This window comes from Mytilus edulis, chromosome 4, assembly GCF_963676685.1.
Source record: "Mytilus edulis chromosome 4, xbMytEdul2.2, whole genome shotgun sequence".
Lineage (NCBI taxonomy): Eukaryota > Metazoa > Mollusca > Bivalvia > Mytilida > Mytilidae > Mytilus > Mytilus edulis.
The window spans coordinates 45,864,027-45,883,341 of record NC_092347.1 but is presented as its reverse complement, the minus strand read 5'-3'; the positions used below and the strand labels follow the sequence as shown (position 1 = coordinate 45,883,341).

Below are 19,315 nucleotides of genomic sequence, written 5' to 3'. Positions count from 1 at the left end.
TGCATATCTAGCTTTCACACAGTGTCTTATGTTTATCCATTTGAATGTTTTTGTGTTTTTTTCATGCAGACATTAAAATGTTGATAGGTCTTGCTCATTGTTGACGGCTGTTCAGTCACTGACTGAAAATACCTTTATCTCTGGTTTTTAGTTGTCTCATTGGCAATCACATACCATATCCTTACTTAATTTCAACACTTCTTAATTTAAGTTATGTACATTTGAGAATATCATTTTCAAAAAGAAAAAACATTACAATTGGTATAACAAATAAGGCACTTGTGTTTTAATATTTCATCTTTCACTGAGATAACACCATCAAGTAAAAATGTATGAAACAAAAACAGAAAATTAAACTAACAGCAATAAAATAACTTAAGCAAGTGTCAATAAACCTGCACAAATAACATAAATAGTATATATAAGGTCATAAGCAAGTGACAATAAACATGCAGCAATAGTATATCTAAGGTCATAAGCATAAACATGCAGCAATATTATACATTGTATATCTAAGGTCATAAGCAAAAGACCATGAAGACAATCAACAGACAGCAATAGTATATCTAAGGTCATAAGCATAAAGATGCAGCAATAATATAGCTAAGGACATAAGCAAGTGACAATCAACATACAACAATAATGTATCTAAGGTCATAAGCATTAACATACAGCAATAATGTATCTAAGGTCATAAGCATTAACATGCAGCAATGATATATCTAAGGTCATAAGCATTAACATGCAGCAATAATATATCTAATTTCATAAGCATAAACATACAGCAATAATATATCTAAGGTCATAAGCATAAACATACAGCATTAATAATATATATCTAAGGTCATAGGCAAGAGACAATAAACAGGTCTTGTATAAGAATATTAACAGTATCCGGGACAAGTTTGCAATTCCGCTGAGTGCAAAAGTTGTCATCTTAATTTTTCGAGTTAAGTCAAAATGAAGTTGATAACTTGATTGGTATTGGTTCTCCGATATTTGTCCTAAAAATGTTTGGCTCTAGCACCACTGTTAAAAAAGTTATGCCCCTTTTTTCAACAATTTCCTTAGAGGAAAAAGAGTTTTCCTCAAGGGAAAAAGATTTCCCTTAGGGAATTTGCTGCATAATTATTTCCTTTGAGGAAATTCTTTTTCTTTTGAGGAAATTTGCCGCTTCAAATTTTCCTTTGAGGAAATTTCCTCTAAGGAAATCATTGTTCTTCAAATTTCCTCTATTAAAGGAAATTTCTGAACATCAAATTTCCCTTAAGGAAATGTTTTTCCTCTATGGAAATTTCATAACAGTACAAACAGTATAAATATATTTTCTCCTAGACTGAATTATTGATACAAAAGATAATATAAACTTTAATACAATTTTTCATGGTGAGTATTAAACATACAAAAACAAAAGGCTGACTGTTTAACATGTTTAAGATAATACCATTATAAGCAAAACACTGAATATCATACTATTTGTGATGTTATTAATATTGTGCTTATATTTGCATATTAAATAAAATAAACACTTTTCATGTCAAATTAACTTGTCTTCTGTTTCAGCTGCTGTGTATAATTATTCTAACCCCTACATTACAGTTCAGTGCATAAATAATTTCATCCACAAGACATCTTCCTTTAATTGGTTGAATAAATTTTGGCAACTTGTTCTTCAAACATCTTCTCTGTATATTTGATATGATGGAGAGCCATGTACATAATATTATGTACATGAATGGATAACGCATGTGTTTATTTCAACAACAAACATGACAAAGATACTATTTTTTTTCTTAATTTCTCCATAAACCATCAGTGAATATGTAGGTTGTTACATTTTACACCATTTTGTTCTTGTCCATCTTTGATAGTACTCCATTTTGTTTATAGCAATTTTGTAGAATTTTTTCTATTTCTTTTTCCAGAAAAACACACAATTGAGTTAATTTAATTAATCCAATTAGCACATTATGTAGAAAAGTATTAACAAATAAGTTTCCTCTTCAGTAAAGACTTGCAGGACCTGACTAAGATCATAAAAACCAAGATATTTGACCTATAAATACACAAAATAAAAAAAATAAAGTTAAAAACATGATAAATGCATAAAAAAACAGAAATATAAATAAGTTTATTTTATCATGTTTTAATTAAAGTCATAAGAAACCTCAAATTAAAAAAAAATATGCATATGTTTTTTATAACTAAATGGATAGTTTTCATAATACAACTTAAGTACATATACTTTTTTCTAAGGAAAATTCTTTAATTTGTCCACATTTAGAAGAAGTTTACTTATTTATAATTGCTTGCTTCCAGGAAGCAATTCGCCGATATATATTTTCCATATGCATAGTGACCCGAGCGTAACCCTCCTCATAAAAATCCGGTGACCACAAAATATGCAAGGATCTGTCATTGAAATAAACAAATAGCTGATTATACATGTTAAACACGTGCTCAATACCCATGCTTTTTGTGATTTGTTTACTATAAGGTGACAATCGGTAAAACTCAGCTTCAAAACACGGCATTTAATGAGCAGCATTATTTGTTAAATCATAACAAATAGAGAGAAAAAAAAATTGACGATTTATATGATATACTTGTGAATGAAGTTTATGATGTATACATGCATTGGTTCAAAAATTGGACAAACTTTATTTTTCTTCACTCACTCGTTTCATATGACTTTAACATTTGAGAAACTTTCATTTGATATTCTTACTTGTCATGCTTTATATGAGTTCTCTTATTTCAGTGCTTTGTGTCCAAGATTTAATATTCGTTGTTTAGTGCCTTGCAGTGATATTTAAAGTTTAGCCACTTGCAAAAGTTGTTATAGAATGTTCATATGTTGTGTTATTTGAACCACTGTCCTATATTATGGTCAGGTAAGAGGTTGAGTGCTCACAGACATGATTTTTTTTTATTAATTGTTATTGTTTTTGAACATGTTGACTAAATTGGATTGTTTAAATCTTTTCATGTTGGGATCTTTATTGGCTGAACTATAAAGGAAGTGTTGTCTCATTATTGAAGGCCAGTCCATCATTGGCCTTTAATTTCTTGCATCCACTTTTTTTTAACTCTTGTGGATAAGTCACTCATTTACCATACCACATCTTCTTATTTTTATAAGAGTCATCATTCAAAGGCAATTACTTTTATCATGTTTATTACTGTAATTCAGAAATCATCCAGAGGTTTTTAGTAATGCGAGTAATGTGACTGGGTGAGTATCGCAAAAATAAAAAATCATATGTTGATAACAGAAACATATATATATCATGTATATATAATTGATGCAGATTTTTTTTGTAATCACAATGAGTTGTCATTTCCCTAAAAAATCACAATAATAAATGCAATAATTTCTGAATTTACAGAATATATAGAAGTGGTCTTACCATTTAGGCCTTGTTGTATTCTGTTTATCTTGTTTTGTCGCTCATTTCTATTGAAACTGTTTATATTTTTCATTATTTTTCTATATTTCTTGTCCTATAAAACATGAAATGGGTAAAAACTATTATTAAAAATCAGTATTTTCTTTATATACAATAATATTTAATTTGAATGGAATATTTGTGCTATTTCATTTCACAAACTTTTTGTCAGTCATGACTTTCAAAGACTTTCACCCTGGTCAATAGTTTAAAAAACAAACATTCCCATACTTCTTCTTCTTGTTCGTACTAATTTTTCATTGGACAACAAAAACATGATTCAACTATTCTTCTATGATTTGTTTTGCTTGACTACGTTAAACTCTGAAATATTGTTTACAGTATAATCTGTATGTGTCTCACTCGTCAAAATTTCAAATTAATATATAAATAACCAATAAGAATGCTATGCATGGCTCAGCTTGATACAAACGTACACTTTAAACCCTGAACAGTTGGGACAAGTATGGGCACAACATTCAAGCTGGATACAACTCTGAATTTTAAATTTGGATTGTGATTCAATAGTTGATGCAGCATAGGTTTCTGACATTGAATGAATGTGGTCCAAGTACTTAAAAAAATTAAATTGACAATTAACCTGTAAAATGTTCCAATATTCAAAATCTTAATACATGGTTAGATGCAGCATATCAACATGATCAAAGAACCCAAATAATTCATTTTTTGATGAAATCAAATAAAGTTCAATTTTGGACCCTTTAGATCTCAATGTGGACCAATTTGATAACGGGCCAGAATATCAAAAATCTAAATGAATGGTTAGATTCGGCATATCACCGAACCACATATATTCAATTTGTTGGAAATCAAACAAAGTAAAATATTGGACCCCAATTTGGACCAACTTGAAATTTGGGCCCATACTAAAAATCTAAGTAAATATTCAGATTCAGCATATTAAAGAACACCAAGAATATAAATATTATTTAAATCAAAATAAGTTTAATTTTGGACCCTTTGAACCTTAAGATAGACCAATTTAAACAGGACCAAAAAACAAGGAATCTAAATACACAGTTAGATTTGGAATATATATATATATATCAAAGTACCCCAATAATTGAATTTTCTATAAAATCAAACAAAGTTTAATATTGGCCCCTTTTCGCCCCTAATTCATGTAATTCCTAAACTCTGGTCACAAACCCTGTGTTTGAGTTTCATAGATTTCTGTTAACTTATACTTAAAGTAATTATGTGAAAACCAAGTGTCTTTGGACTACGACGACTACATGATAAAATTGAGAATGGAAATGGGGAATGTGTCAAAGACCCCCCTTTTTTGGACTATCAATGCATTTGAATGGGGACATGTAATTAACCCCCCCCCCCCCTTTTTTTGTCCTGGGTTAGGAACTCCCTTTTTAGAATGGCTGGATCCGCCCCTGAAGGGTCTATAATTAAGTTTGACAACTTCTGACATACTACTTTACCAAAAAAATTGACACATTTCATCCAATTTAATTTCATCCTTTACTTGCTATTTCATCCATAATATTTTCAAGAGCTTATTTTCAGTGGACAACAACAAATGGAAGTTTTTAACGACCTTGACTGGCTATAATATATATATAGCACTTGCACGGTCGTTCCAGTGGACATATTTCATACCAGATAACTTATTCTTTTATATATATGACAATTGTTGTTCAATCTGATACACGTACCTATAATGCACAGTATTTTGAACAGCTTCAAATATATGGGGTCCGTAGTAATACCGCAAAGGACATCCTTAGTGCACTAAGAACAAAAATGTGCACTAAGGACCTGATGGAATGATACAACTGTTACAAAGGACATGGCATATAAAAATAGACTTTGTAAAAATTTCATAATTAAATATGGTATGATTGCCTTTTACAGCTGACTATGCAGTATGGGCTTTACCTCGGGCTTTGCTCATTGTTGAAGGCTGTATGGTGACCTAGTATGGTTGTTAATGTCTGTGTCATTTTGGTCTCTTGTGGACAGTTGTCTCATTGGCAATCATATCACATCTTTTTTATATTGGCATATTGTTGAAGGCCATAAAGACCTAAAGTTGTTAATGTCTGTGTCATTTTGGTCTCTTGTGGACAGATGTCTTATTGGCAATCATACCACATCTATTTTATATTGGCTCATTGTTGAAGGCCGTAAAGACCTAAAGTTGTTAATGCCTGTGTCATTTTGGTCTCTTGTGGACAGTTGTCTCATTGGCAATCATACCACATCTTCTTTTTTATATTATTATGAACAATTTCTTTAAATTAAAAATGGATATATGTTATAAAAGAAGATATTTCAAGACCTTTTTTTCATTTATATTCAAACAATTGTCAACAAATTGTTTGTGACTTTTTGTCCTATCAACTTTGTTACTTTATGTCTGAGTCAGACATGTGTCTGACTTTTTGTCCTGTGACTTTTTGTCGGAATGTCCTGTGACTTTCTGTTCGTTTACCATCCATCTTAATCAGTGAACTGAATAACTGTTTTTTTTTCAGAAGTCCAGGGAGTGTTAAAAAATCACATGTGCAAATTGAGAGTCAACACTTACACAGGGACTACACAATACTTTTTCAGAATGTCAGCAAAAAAGAATCACTGGTGACAGGGGAGTGTAACCGATGAATCAGATAAGATTTTCCCGGTACGTCTAAACACCGCTCAGGAGGACCTCCTGAGTGCACACATGCAGGGCATACAAAGTGCACTCATGACATACCCTATATAGTTGTCGTATCTACACACATGATGGATGTATATATTCGTTATACACTTCTCATTTTAGAGTTAAATTTGCAAGTAACTGCCGGGGAACCTCTTAAGATTTTAAAATAATAATGCTAAAAAGCACCCTTGCCTTGCATACTGAGATGGCAAACTGGTGTGTGTCAGTATTTTGATATAAAACTGTGTAGGTTCATATCGTTTGATTCAACGTTTGGTTGGTTATTTTTTAAGGATCGTTGTAAAATTATATCTAAATCTTTGTTAAAATACGATTTTAAAATTGTTCAATTCTTTCTATTTCATAATTTTGTCAAAGTCTTCTTTTTAAAGTTTTAAATTTTAAAGAAAAAATGATTGAATATTCCATTTTGATTTGGAGAAAATCTTTTTGAACTGTTATGACATGGAGTTGCAAAGCTGATTACAGGTAACTATAACATACAGTAATTTTCCATTACGACAGTGCGTGTATTCTCCGGTGTGTATAACGTATAGTTTTCTAGAGAACATCCTGTCTACGTGTAATACAGATTGATGACATTATACAACATTTCTTTTGTTAAATGTGATAAGGTATCTGTGTCCATTCCCTAATTCAACACCACTAATTTTTCGAAGAAAAAAAATCCAAAAATAATTTATATGAAATTAAGAAGAAAAGAAGCAAATATAAACTTCAGTAATTACGCATTGAGTAAACATAATTTCAATATTGCATGAACAAATCCGTGAGAAAACGTATACATGTATGAATTATTAAAGATGTGTTTAAAAAGACCCATTGGCTTTAGTTCACACTAGGACCTAAGATAACTAGAACTAAGCAATGGTTGATCCAGAAATGTTCATAAGTGGGGACTCATTGACTGCCTTAGAGGGGTCACTGTCCAGTCATGCTTCCGTGATTCCCTATATAATCTACCATTTGTTTCCCAAGATTAAGGGGGTGCTGGAAAAAAACGAAATCCGCCTCTGCTAATTGGGAAGTCATTTGGTCTGATAAACACATATATAAATATAACTCTGTGGCGGATCCAGCAATTTGAAAAGGGGGGCTGAACCCAGGACAAAAGGGGGGCTCAATCCAGGACAAAAGGGGGAGGGGGTGGTTCCAACCATATGTCCTCATTCAAATGCATTGATCGTTCAAAAAAGGGGTGGTTCCAACCCCCCCCCCCCCCCCCCGAAACCCTCCCCCTGGATCCGCCACTGATACCTAGTATGCATATAATTAAGAACAGCTTTAAATATATGCGTATAAAATAATGGTACGTCTAAAAACCGTCCAGGATCTCCTGGTTGCACACAGGACATTAAGTAACTTAGGACATGTATATATAATAGTGAGAGTTCAGGGTTTATATTCGATTGATAACTTATTTTATAATTTTGTAATTTTTGTTTTGATAAAATCATAGACATATAATACATGTATTGAGACATATATAATACATGGACATATAATACATGTGTCTCTGAAAAAATCAAACCATCTTTTAAGAAGTTATTTCAGTTTGAATCGACTGTCTTTTGCATTAGGATTCCAAAACGTTAATGTCATTTACAAACGCCAAAACATGCCAATATATTTTAGGCAGAAAGAAACATTTATATTCTGTGATTTTTACACTAAACGTTTTCGTAATTTGTTTTGAAAATATTAAAAGTACATGTACATCGTTTTTCAAGATTTGTATAGTAACTGGTTTAATTAAGTCGCCTTGATGAAATTTAAATTGCGAAACGCTAATTAATAAACTATCTATCTATCGGTATGCGCCGTTATTTGGGATAAGTCACGGATGACCGATGGTCATATTTAATACGATATACCAATCATCATTTGAATTTGTCAATTGATCTTTAATAATTAGGACTAATTGGTGATGGCAGAGAATATGTCGCTGGTGATGGTTAAAAACATATAGAAGTAAACTTTGCAAAAAAAAGGTTTCCTTGGAAAAAATTATGAAATTATATGAATATGCTAAATATTTTTTTCTTTCCGAAATAATAATTAAAGACGTTTAGAAATAACAAATTTTCACCGTTGGGAGATTTTCAATTCAAGTTATTTCATTTTGAAAACGTTGAAAATATAGATCTTATTAAATGTGCAATGTGGGCCGCTTGGAGATCAACTTGTGAAACCCTGCTTAATGAAGGTTTGTCTACTTTCGTCTTTTTATATTGCCAAACATTCTATAATCAAGGATTTGTACAAGGCCTTGTTATAAAATAATGAATCTTATCGCCAATATCACCATAGTTACATAAAGAATAGATACAATATTCTCCTAAAGAGTTTGCCATCTAACAATTCAAAAAGAAATGTTGAGTCGAAACTGAGGTACCAAATCTATAAAAAGAATCACTACTTTAGTCGAAATTAAACTGTATATATATTCTTTTTTCAAAACTCCTGAAAAAGTTCAACATTATCTATAGAGAGCTTACATATGCAAACCTTTTTTAGAAGTATGTGAGCGTAAATAAAATTTGTTTCTTACCCCCGCCCCCCTATTTTTCCTAATATAAAATTTAATTGTAAACGATTTTCTTTCCTAATTTGTGCTGAGACTACTATAACACATGTGTTATAGTAGTCTCCGATTTGTGTTTGCTCATTAACTGGGGTTCAGCATGCTGTCAAAAAAAATGTCTCCTTGTGTATAAGTTATTGATAAAAAAAAATTTGAAGCCTCCAGAAGAATAACGGTACGTCTAAACACCGCTTGACGGACCTCCTGATTGCACTCATGACATACGAAGTGCACTCAGGACCTTTATAGTCATCGCATATGTACAGGATGGATGCATATATTCGTTATACGCTTCTTATTTTAGAGTTAAATTTGGTAGAATTTGAACTTAGATAGATATGTTAGTTCTTATAAAATTATGAGGGCACGTGTCACTGATTACACAACTACTGAGCCATGAATTATCCAATCAACAAAATTGATTGGATTATCTTTATTGTTATAGATTGTGTTGTTAGGGTGACCGTTGTTAGTACAGTGTGACCATGCGGGAAGTAATATTGTGAAGTTTAAAATGAATATCACGAGGTTTTAAGATTTTCGTATTTTATTAAAATTTCGTTCCATAAATTTTTAAGTTTTATTCTTAATTTTATTATCCTGTCCTGGACCCGCAGTAATTAATTCTTTGCACGAGTTTGAAAAGAGAAATAAATGTTCATACTTTTAAAGAATTTATATTAATTAAAGATTTGTATATGGAATCCGTTCTTAACTGTAAAAGCCGTACTTATCAAACTCATATACATGTAGTTAGATGTTATTTCTCATTTTTATGGAACTTGTCCAGGAATCTCATTTTTGAGTTATACGAATGTTTTAAGAAATCCGCATTTATTAAGGTTTTTTTTTCTCTAATTAAAGTCGTTTTGTCCAGTTGCACAAGCCTGAAACGAATTTCAATGTGAAAATAATTTTTGAAAATGAACTTTTCACCGTTTTCGTCTCCGTTTTTTGAAAATTATGATATTTTGGGTATAACTATTTCTAAACAATATGTAAGTTAGATTGTAGTAAGATTCTAAATTTAATTTAAAAAATGATTTTTGTTACAGCGAGAAAGACTATTTCGAAGACAGTTTATTGACACGAAATCCGTTCAAGCCACGACTAAGTTTTCGTATAATGGTTTGTTGAGAATAAAGATATACAAATTCAATCAAATTTGATATTCATTCAACATTGTGTTTGTTGAAAAACTTGATTTAGAGAGAGAGAGAAAAGAATCACACTGAAAAACAAAAATCGAACTTGTTACAGAAAAAACGCAACTATATATAAAATAATTTTCTTTATTCGTGAACTGCAAAACACAACAAATATATTTACCCGTTATCATGAAAAATAAACTGAAAAAGTACATCGAATGAGATATTTTATATTTCTATATGCAAATTCATGTTAAAGGTAAAACTGAACTAACAATACAATTCCTAAAAAAAACCAATAAAGATAATCCAATCAATTTTGTTGATTGGATAGTTCATGGCTCAGTAATTGTGTAATCAGTGACACGTGCCCTCATTATTTTATAAGAATTAACATATCTATCTAAGTTCGATTCAGGCGCGGATCCAGAGGGGGGTTCCGGGGGTTGGACCCCCTTTTTTTGGCCGATCAATGCATTTGAATGGGGACATGTAGTTAGGACCCCCTTTTTAAAATGGCTAGATCCTCCCCCGCGATTTCAAATTCTTCCAAAATTTAACTCTAAAATAAGAAGCGTATATAACGAATATAAACATCCATCATGTGTGCAGATACGATGACGGTAATGGGTCCTGAGTGCACTCAGGAGGTCCTGAGCGGTTGTTTAGACGTACCCGAAAAATAAATCATTTCCTGAACCTAAAATACATTTATCTGTAATTAAAGAAAATCAAAACGTGATAATTCATCTGTGGTCCGATAAAACGCATTCTCGATGTTTAGGTATTGACGATATACAATCACATTTATCAATATACAGCAAGTAAGTAATTTGGGGTTGAATGCCAGTAGATCAGAATTTGTTAATTGAACTTTACCTGTTTAAGGGGCACTAGCTGCCAAATTCATGTTCTTCATCGATTTTAATAATATTCACATAACGTGTATATAGTGTTGAATTGTTTATTAAAATGTTACGCACAATCTTGGCTGATATGCATAAAACCATTATATTTCATGACACTGCATGGAAAAGAAATTGACTTATCGTATAATACCAGAACCAGAGACATATATATATTGTATCTATATAATATCTCTGCCAGAACTGAAAAATAAACTACATAGTCCACATAAGAGGGTATGGATGTGAATTAACAGAATAGAGAACAAAGGAAAAGAGAAAAGGAATAAAGAATAGTGAAAAAAAGAGAATAATGGAAAAAAGTGTAGACTTCTTAAGTTATTAAAAATATAACTAAAAAAAAAGAAGACTGCGAAAAAAAAACACCCCCCTTCCGAGACGAGCCTTTCATGCACTGTTATTTGACGCTGCCGAGTTATTTTGAGATTAAGACATGTATTAGTAGTCAGCCCGTAAAGCCTCTTTCACCAATTTGAGGATTACCCAAGGTTAATTTTACGGCGACTCATTTATTTTGGCTTAGACATAAACATAATTGACAAGTTTCTTTCCCCTGCATTCTCGATCCCACATGTAAATAGCACGGTGATTTCAAATTTATAAGACATTGATACATTACAACAATTGCCGTCAGTATTTGAATATATTGATTAAGAAGGTATAGAAGATAAATGCACGCACACTTTTATCCACCACTGGCCTAAATAGTTAGTCCGCAAACAACGAGCTCATAAAAACCTAGCACTTTGAACACAGCAATCGGCATGATGTGAACACTGGATGTGAATCTGAGACTACTATCCATTTCTACCCATAGAAAACTTTTGCTATTCATTTATCAAAAATAAAATATGTTGATATTAATGGTATATAAGAATTATTGGGGAATTCAAACCATTCCTATTGTAAGTGATAAAACTAAATTTATATCAGGGTGATTGAAATGAGGGGAAAAAAAGGGGGGATCAGGAGTTCAGGGCCCCCTGTTTGGGGAAAAAAATTGGTTGATTATACATGGAATCACTGGTGCATGTCAGGAGCAGGCCCCTCTTAGGCAGTCGGTGGGCCCCCACTTATGAAAAATTCTGGATCCCACAACTGTGGTCTTCAGTTGTATTATCTTTTTGAAAAAAAATTACACCTGTATAGTGAGGGGTGATATGACCTTTATCGGGACTCCGGGATTGGGTGTTTTTAAGCTCTGGATTTAGGGATCCGGGAATTCTTTATTCGAATTTTGGGACGTTGGGATTATGTTGTTTTTAAGCTGGGATTTCGGGATTAGGAGCCCCCCTACCCTCCCTCTATAGTGTATATTCTAAAGTGTAAATCAAGGGAAAATAATGTTAACTATCTGTGCATTGGGAACTATTAAAAGGTATTTTGGGGGGAAGAAAGAAGGGAGGGTAAGTCCATGGGAGGTAATCCCCACCCCCTTCAATTTGAGAGTATGCTATAATCTTGTCAACGGTCCATATCCCCACCCCTAAACCATATATATTCTTGAATGGGACGATAAAACAAATCAAATGAAATTAAAAGGAAGTGTTTGGGGGTTACCCCACCCTGTTCAATTTGATAATGTGCTATTATCTTGTGAACGATCCAGATCCCCACCCCTAAACCATATATATTCTTGTGGGGGACAATAAAATTAATAAAATAAAATAAAAGGGAAGTCCGTCCCCCTCTAGTAAGTAGTTTGAAAACTTATAAACGCTCAAGATCCCCACCCCTTAACCATATATATATTCTTGTATAGAACAATAAAACAAATAAAATGAAATATAGGGAGAGTCCATGGGAGTCACCCCCACTCCCACATGTTTGAGAGACTTTTAAATGGTTGAGATCCCCAGTGGGTAGGTTAAAAAATTTGTGATTCCTGTTTCCCACCCTCAAACCATATATATTCTTGTATGAGACAATAAAATAAACCAAATGAATTAAGGACCATCCCCTTTGTCTTGGGTTGGGAACCCCCCCTTTTTAAAATGGCTGGATCCGCCCCGGCATACCATCTAGCTAGCTATAAAGGCTTTAATAATATGAAATCAAACAAGGAAATTAACAGTGTAGGCAACTGTTTTGAATAAAAAAAAAAGCCTTTTACATATATATAACAATGTTAGATTTTTTGTGCATTTATTTTTGCTTACCGTATTTTCAATAATGGACAAAATTGCATGATTGAATATTGTAATTTAAGAAAAATCAGCATACATGTTATAAAATGGGAAGTGGAAACTGGGAATTTGACAAAGAGACAACAACCCAATCAAAGAGCAGACAATGGCCGAAGGTCACCTATAGGTCTTCAATGCAGTGAGAAATTTTCGGCACTGGTCTTCAGCTCATAAATATGTATCAGAAATGAAAATAAGATACAGCTTTCAGTTGTATTAATAAAAACCTCACAATAAGTTCTGAATATCAGAATATACAGTATTGCAAGATTCTCTCAAAATGTACACATAGAGCTGAAAAACTGTAAAATTAATCATGCTTATTTAACATTAAAGTCCATGGAGTCCATCTAAATATGCATACTCTCGAACAAAGGAATATAAGTATGCAATAGGCATCAAGTTTTCAAACATAAGAGTATCTATGCAATTGATTTACGACAAGATCTTCAATCAAGTAATAATTTCGGTTTGTTGTTTAAATATTTCGGAGGTTAGTATGACCTCTTTTTTGGTGATGATGTTTTCGTTTTAAAGTTGGGAAAATTGTTTGTACCAACAAAAATAAAAACACAAAGTCAATCTAGAATTATGTTTTTATCATTTTTTTATGTTTAGGTTGTCAGCAAGATGAAAATGACAAGTACGCTGTTCAAAATTCAAAATGTGGATAAGCTGAGGTTCAAGGTCTTACCTTTGCAGATTTTCATATTTTGCATGAATGAATTCAAAGGTTATATGATGGACGGCAGAGAAAGAAAAAAAAACTTTTCAATTATCCTGCTCCTGGATAAATGTAAAACATCTTGTTTTTTGGTAAGTTTTATGCTCTGTTTTGATAGTGTAAGTGCATTCATCTGTCCAGTCTTTCCTCTAAATTGTAAGTTTTTGGTGAGTGTTCGCCATGAATTTCAGTAAGTAACTTGTGGATTTACATGTATATATACTCAAAATTTAGTACTAATATTAATGGGATTTTAGCATGACATCCTGCCAAATACTTGTTAATCATGTTTATGTTCCAGAACATACAAGTATTTGGACTGTACGCATACAGTCTGCCCAATTTTAAGAAGTTGGTCAAGTTTATTAGAAACAAATGTACAGTACAGATCAACATAACTGAAATCTTTAATAGATTAATACAAAAAGTTTAATTGCAGTGAAAATAAAAACACAGGTTTGGTCGAGCTGGTACCAGACAGTTCAAGTATCCTTAAATGGTCTGACTGTACACATATGGTGGGACTGTAAGTTCTGGACCGTAAACGTAAGATCCAAATACTGTTATGGTCTGGAACATTTATACATGTCTTAAAATTAATATCGAACACATTGGTGTTTTTATACGACCCCAAATTTTGAAAAAATTTTCGTCGTATATTGCTATCACGTTGGCGTCGGCGTCGGCGTCGTCGTCGTCGTCGTCGTCGTCGTCGTCCGGCGTCCGAATACTTTTAGTTTTCGCACTCTAACTTTAGTAAAAGTGAATGGAAATCTATGAAATTTTAACACAAGGTTTATGACCACAAAAGGAAGGTTGGTATTGATTTTGGGAGTTTTGGTCCCAACATTTTAGGAATTAGGGGCCAAAAAGGGCCCAAATAAGCATTTTCTTGGTTTTCGCACTATAACTTTAGTTTAAGTTAATAGAAATCTATGAAATTTTGACACAAGGTTTATGACCACAAAAGAACGGTTGGGATTGATTTTGGGAGTTTTGGTCTCAACAGTTTAGGAATTAGGGGCGAAAAAAGGGCCCAAATAAGCATTATTCTTGGTTTTCGCACAATAACATTAGTTTAAGTAAATAGAAATCAATGAAATTTAAACACAATGTTAATGACTACAAAAGGAAGGTTGGTATTGATTTTGGGAGTTTAGGTCCCAACAGTTTAGGAATTAGGGGCCAAAAAGGGACCCAAATAAGCATTTTTCTTGGTTTTCGCACCATAACGTTAGTATAAGTAAATAGAAATCTATGAAATTTAAACATAAGGTTTATGACCATAAAAGAAAGGTTGGGTTTGATTTTGGGAGTTTTGGTCCCAACATAATAAGGGGCCCAAAGAGTCCAAAATTAAACTTTTGTTTGATTTCATCAAAATTGAATAATTGGGGTTCTTTGATATGCTGAATCTAACTGTCATGACTGTGTATGTAGATTCTTAACTTTTGGTCCCGTTTTCAAATTGGTCTACATTAAGGTCCAAAGGGTCCAAAATTAAACTTAGTTTGATTTTGACAAAAAATGAATCAGTTAGGTTCTTTGATATGCTGAATCTAAAAATGTACTTAGATTCTTGATTATTGGCCCAGTTTTCAAGTTGGTCCAAATCGGGGTCCAAAATTAAACTTTGTTTGATTTCATCAAAAATTGAATAAATGGGGTTCTTTGATATACCAAATCTAACTGTGTATGTAGATTCTTCATTTTTGGTCCTGTTTTCAAATTGGTCTACACTAAAGTCCAAAGGGTCCAAAATTAAACTTAGTCTGATTTTAACAAAAATTGAAATCTTGAAGTTCTTTGATATGCTGAATTCAAAAATGTACTTAGATTTTTTATTATGGGCCCAGTTTTCAAGTTGGTCCAAATCAGGATCTAAAATTATTATATTAAGTATTGTGCAATAGCAAGTCTTTTCAATTGCACAGTATTGCGCAATGGCAAGAAATATCTAATTGCACAATATTGTGAAATATCAAAAAAAAAATTAATTAGAGTTATCTTTCTTTGTCCAGAATAGTAAGCAAGAAATATCTAATTGCAAAATATTGTGCAATAGCAAGATTTTTTTTTAATTGGAGTTATCTTTCTTTGTCCAGAATCAACTTAAATCTTTGTTATATACAATATACAATGTATATTCACTTTTTACTACCAACTGATAAATTAAAATAATCTTTACCATTCAGTGATAACAAGCAGTTTTTTTTACATCTTAATATTTTATGATGTATTTAAATGAGTAGTTATTGTTGCAAACTCCATTAGAAATTTTAATTGAGATTAGTTTTGGAATAAGGGAAAGGGGGATGTGATTAAAAAAATTGGGTTCAATTTTTCTCATTTGAAATTTCATAAATAAAAAAGAAAATTTCTTCAAACATTTTTTTGAGAGGATTAATATTCAACAGCATAGTGAATTGCTCTAAGAGAAACAAAAATTTTAAGTTCATTAGAACACATTCATTCTGTGTCAGAAACCTATGCTGTGTCAACTATTTAATCACAATCCAAATTTAGAGCTGAATCCAGCTTGAATGTTGTGTCCATACTTGCCCTAACCGTTCAGGGTTCAACCTCTGCGGTCGTATAAAGCTACGCCCTGCGGAGCATCTGGTTGAACTTGGTATGATCTATATGTCAGTGGTGCAGGTTTTATTTGACCTTGATCTCATTTTCATGGTTTATGGATCAGTTTTTTTGTGATTTGGACTATTTTTCTTAAACTATAAGTAATAGGTCAACTATAATTGTTATATTGAAGCCTTGTTAGCTGTAAATGTCTGCCTGGCATGGTTCATCTGACATTGACCTCATTCTCATGGTTCATTAGTCTTTATTTATTTATCTTGGTTAATGTTAATGTTAAGTTTATGTGACAGTTGTGATAAAGCTTTATACTTAGGACTATCAACATATTGTCAATGATTAGTAAAAGAAGGCGAGACATTTCAACGTGTGCACTCTTCTTATTAAATACACATTAATATACATCATGTACATTAAACAGCAAAAATAATATTGATGCAAGATGCCATTCAATAATAAATTTTACTCTTTTATGTATAGGACAAGAACTATAGAAGATACAGAGAAATTATGAACAGCAGAAATGATAGGCAATTTAAAATTTGCAGAAGCAAACTAAACCTAAATGGTAAGACCACTTTTTTTTTTTTTTTTTTTTAAGTTGTTGAACTTGAAGAATGATAATCATGATTACTATAAAAATTAAAAAGATGTGGTGTATTAAATATGAAAACTATCATGGCTTTAAGAAAGCAATTGTAGGCCTGTGACGACCTTCAATAATGAGAAAATCCATACCCTATAGTCAAAGTAGGCAGCTATAAAAGACCCAAAGATGAAAAATTGAAACAATCCAAACTGTAAAACTAATTGCCTAGTTTATTACAAAATAAATCACAAAAAATAAATATGACCGATATGAAACAACAACAACAACAACCACTAAATTTTAGTGTCAGACTAAACTTACAAAAACTACAGGCTCTGAACTTTGGACAGGCACAATAGGAATATGGCAACCAATGATGTTAATTTCCTGCAAACACAGACTGGGACTAATGTAAATCAACTTATTTTTTTGCGAATACTTTATTTTGCATTTTTAATACTTTCTAGTCTACATCACAGCTAATCATTTTTCGCGAGGTTCAAGTTTACTTAATGTATTTTAATAAAGAAAGATACATATGAAAAACATTTATTGCTGTTTCTCTCTCCATTTATAACATTTTATTTGTTTATTTTGTGTATTTATAGGTGATCAGACATCTTGGTTTTCATGATCAATAGGTCATTACTGAAGAGGAAACTTAAAGTTGAAATTTATTTACAAAGTGCATAATTGGATTAATTTGAACTGGAATGTGTACTTTCCTGCAAAAAAGAAACAGGAAATTTCATCATTATCACATGATAATGCCCATAAACAAAATGGAGTTCTATCATAGATACACAAAAACACTATTGCATAAAAGCAACAACATATTATATATATTCATCGAAAGAAAGGAGAATGCAGAACAAATACTATTTTGTTGTTGAAAAAGGAACACCAGTTTTATCCACTCATTTACATCGCTCCCTCATATCAAATATACGGAAGAAGATCTTGAAGAACTATTTGCAAAAATGTTTTCTCTTAGAATTGAAGGAAAATTCTTACGTAGTGGATTGAATAACTGTACACAAGTTGAAACAGAAGAAAATTTTAATTTAAAATAACACGAAAAGTGTTTATTTTATTATTTAATCTGCAAACATATAAACAAATTCTTTAGAACACCACAAATGGTATGACATTCAAATTGGTTGCTTATTAATGTATTGCATTGAAACAATTACAAAGAAAACAAAATCATTTGCTACAAAAAAAAATTATAAATCAAAGTTAAATTTTATAAAAAGTATGAACAATACCTAGATCTAAACAGTCAGACTTTATCAATTTTCAATGTTATTAAAAAATGTTGAGTCAAACATTTATGAAAGTTTTGAATATCATTTGCATCAACTATAGTCTTGTAATAATTATATATATTCATACTGTTTATATGTATACATGGTATAGCGAAGAAATGTTTAACAAGTAAAAATAAGGGAAAACATTTCCTTAAGGGAAATTTGATGTTCAGATACTTCCTTACAGGAAATTGGAAGAACAAAGATTTCCTTAGAGGAAATTTGTTGTCTTAAAGGAAATCTTTTTCCCTTGAAAAAACAATTTCCCTTGAGGAAAAAAACAATTTCCCTTTGAGGAAAAATCTTTTTCCTTTAAGGAAATTTGATTTCCCTTGAGGAAAACTACTTTTCCTTTAAGGAAATTGTAGAAAAAAGGGGCATAACTTTTTCAACAGTGGTGCTAGAGCCAAAACATTTTAGGACAAATATCAGGGAACCAATACCAACCAAGTTATCAACTTCATTTTGACTTAACTCCAACAATTAAGGTGAACAACTTTTGCTCTCAGCGGAATTGCAAACTTGTCCCCGAGACAAATCTGCTTTTCTGAGATGTTTTATAAGGTTCCAAAAATGTGTTATGCCCTACAGCTTTCCATCCAGCTAAGGCAGAAGTGTATTCTCTTTTATTCTCATATATCCAGTATTTGCAACAAATTGTAATTTTTATGAAGAAAAAAATTTAAATGGAACATAATGTTCGTATTGTAATATAATATGTTCCCATGGGAAGAAAAATTGTTCCTATGTGAAAAAAAATTGTTCCCATGGGAAGAAAAATTGTTCCCATGGGAAGAAGATTTGTTCCCATGGGAAGAAATATTGTTCCCATGGGAAGAAAAAATGTTCCCATGGGAAAAAAGTTTGTTCCCATGGGAAGAATTAATTCCCATGGGAACTTTTTGTATTCATCTTTTCCCATGGGAACTTTAAAGTTCCTATGGGAACTCTAAACTTCCCATGGGAAAAGTAATTTTTCCCATGGGAACTTTCAATGTTCCCATGGGAAATTCTAATATTCCCATGGGAATTATCAAATTTCCCATGGGAAATGTACTTTTAATCAGCTGCAGTGACAAGAGTGACAACAGTGACAAGTTGGG

At 31.9% G+C, this 19,315-nt stretch overlaps 1 protein-coding gene and 1 long non-coding RNA gene across 2 annotated transcripts in view; both read right to left on the bottom strand.

Annotated features, from left to right (window-relative positions):
- LOC139519789 (galanin receptor type 1-like) overlaps positions 1–19,315 on the bottom strand; it is a 145,013-nt gene that overhangs the window by 64,845 nt on the left and 60,853 nt on the right. The window lies entirely within an intron of this gene.
- Positions 267–6,209, bottom strand: LOC139519776 (uncharacterized). The gene is made up of 3 exons (XR_011663684.1): positions 6,016–6,209; positions 3,411–3,504; positions 267–2,056 (listed from the first exon to the last, which is right to left on the bottom strand). It is a non-coding gene; the product is annotated as an uncharacterized lncRNA (long non-coding RNA).